Below are 2500 nucleotides of genomic sequence, written 5' to 3' on the forward strand. Positions count from 1 at the left end.
AAACAAAAAAAAAAGAAAGAGAAATACAGCATTCTTTTAACGTGTTTGCCCGTGAAGGTTTCTCTGGTAATTTTATTCGGGTAATATTCAGTTGAGGTGTATTTCTAGAATTGCGCACAGTAAAATCAGGATAAGTAAGCTTACGTTAATTTTTTTGATTAAGTACGAACAGTAAAATGGACTCGCAAAGTTTCCTTTATTTTTGTACAATTGGTCTCTCTGGACATATGCCATTTTTGTTTCTGGATTGCGAGTTTTAAGTCAACGCAACTGGAAACATTATGAAGCTATCTTGCCTCCAAATTGTACAAACTAACCATGTCATGTACAGTAAGTATAAAGCCGTTTGATATACAGTTAGGTGCCGTACTAGTCAATATTGTTTACCTATTTCTATGGTCTCTTGTACTTTTTATGTGATCAAGTTAACTTTTTATATGGTCAATCCGACTTTTTGTATGGTCAACTTGTGACGTTTTATTTGGTCAACCTAAATTGTCTTTATTCTTCGACAATCTCAAACTACTGCTTTTTACAATAACAACGTTTGAAGAAGCAGATAGGTAGCAAAGCTTGTCATTAGAGGATATTGATCAGGCTACTGGTCAATTGATGGCTGCTGCAGACATCATTCAGTTGCTGATTTCAGAGATTGAAAGCAATTATGATTTTGCTGAGGTGTTACCAATCCTAAATGTAACTCTAACTAATGTAAGGACTTGGGTGTTCTACTACAACAACATAGAAATGGTGCTCCAGATTTAACTAGGGAAACTGCATATAGTAGCCCAACTATTTCCACATGCAATGGTCCAGGACGCCCAAGTTACGTTATCGAAGAAGAACAAATACGTAATTTGAGAGAACCGTATTTTCCGAGGAAAAAAATAGCCGATTTACTTGGAGTGAGTTAGAGTACTCTAAGAAGGACAACAATGATTTATAGCATAACTGGGGACGAGGACTTATAGTACAAGAAATCCAAACCTTAACTCCCAATATTGTGCAGGCAAGACTATTGGGTGCTCTCAGGAGTAGAGGATTAAATATCCAACGGTGGCGAGTGAGGAATTGTCTCCGCACCCTTGATCCAATTGGCACAGCCTTGAGGTGGTGACCAGAGATTTACAGAAGAAAGTACAGTGTCCCGACTCCAAACGCTTTGTGGCACAGTGACAGCAATCACAAACTTATCAGATGGCGACTCATAACCAATCTATGCGTCGATGGATATTCCCGCCTTATACTTTGCGCCCACTGCCGCAACGACAATACAGCTGTCACAGTCTTGGAGCAGTTTGTCAAGGGAGTTAACAGCTACGGATTACCATCTAGGGTGCGAAGCGACTACGACATAAAAAAATTGAAAGTAGCACAATTCATGTTAGAACAGAGAGGTGTTGGTAGGGGAAGTATCATAACCGGCAGTTCCGTACACAACTGCCGCGTCGAGAGAGCACACAGAGATGTCTATTCTGGAGTACTTTCTTTCTTTGCAAGAACATTTGCCCACTTGTAGGACAGAGAACTTCTTGATCCTGTTAATGAACTGCACTTATTATTATTGTCGCTGCTAATCGCCGTCGCAAAGTACAGCAACGACGCAGCCCAACAAGGTCGAACCGAAAGCATACAATGGCGCCTCTGGCAGCCGCTATAAGGTCCATGTGTGACCTTGGAGCACAGCTTACAGCCAGCTGGAATCGGCTGTATGCTGGTTTTTGCCGAGGGGGGAAAACTGGAGAACCCGGAGAAAAACCCTACATTACATATACATCCCCAGAATTAACAAGTGTTAAGAAGAGTTCAAAAACCAATGGGAAAGCCATCCCTTACCCTTCGAAGGAAACCGTTCTCCACTACAGTTATATACATTTGGTATGCTTGAGAATAAACAGTCTAGTTATGCTGGAGTGGTGAGTGCATTTGATACCGATAGCGCACATGAATATGGATTTGATCCGTCAGGACCATTCCCTGTAGAGGAGGAAGACTACCAGGTGGTAGTTCCGAGGATCAATGCTCACATTTCTTCTCAACAGATGGCATATTTGGAAAGTCGATGCAATACTTTGCAAGACGAAGACAGAAGTGGAAAAGCACTTATCTGCATTGCTTAAACATCTTGGTTTCTATGATTTGAAAAATAATCTTTATTTTGCGAGTCATCGTAAGGTACTAAAAACTTTGAAACTTATGATTGACAACATTTCTGATTTCCTTGACTGTATGCTACTATCTAGACATCGAAGACACCAGTGGCGTCAACTGAAAACATCAAACATTGATTTTATTGAACAAGATCTCTTTTATTCTTAACTGTTAATTTCAACAACAAAAAATGTTGCAACATATTACGATTATTCAAAATTATTTAAAGACAGCAAAGCCTTACATCTATTTCCTCATCATACAATCCTTCATAATGAAAATCTTGCAATTTTATTCAAGGTGGCTGACATCGATTTCTATTCCTTTCCAGCAAGTTTACGTGACGGAT

At 39.7% G+C, this 2500-nt stretch overlaps 1 long non-coding RNA gene across 1 annotated transcript in view; it reads right to left on the reverse strand.

Annotated features, from left to right (window-relative positions):
* The window catches only part of LOC138050389 (uncharacterized), a 52038-nt gene that overhangs the window by 7116 nt on the left and 42422 nt on the right, over nucleotides 1-2500 (reverse strand). The window lies entirely within an intron of this gene.

This window comes from Montipora capricornis, chromosome 6, assembly GCF_036669925.1.
Source record: "Montipora capricornis isolate CH-2021 chromosome 6, ASM3666992v2, whole genome shotgun sequence".
Taxonomy (NCBI): domain Eukaryota; kingdom Metazoa; phylum Cnidaria; class Anthozoa; order Scleractinia; family Acroporidae; genus Montipora; species Montipora capricornis.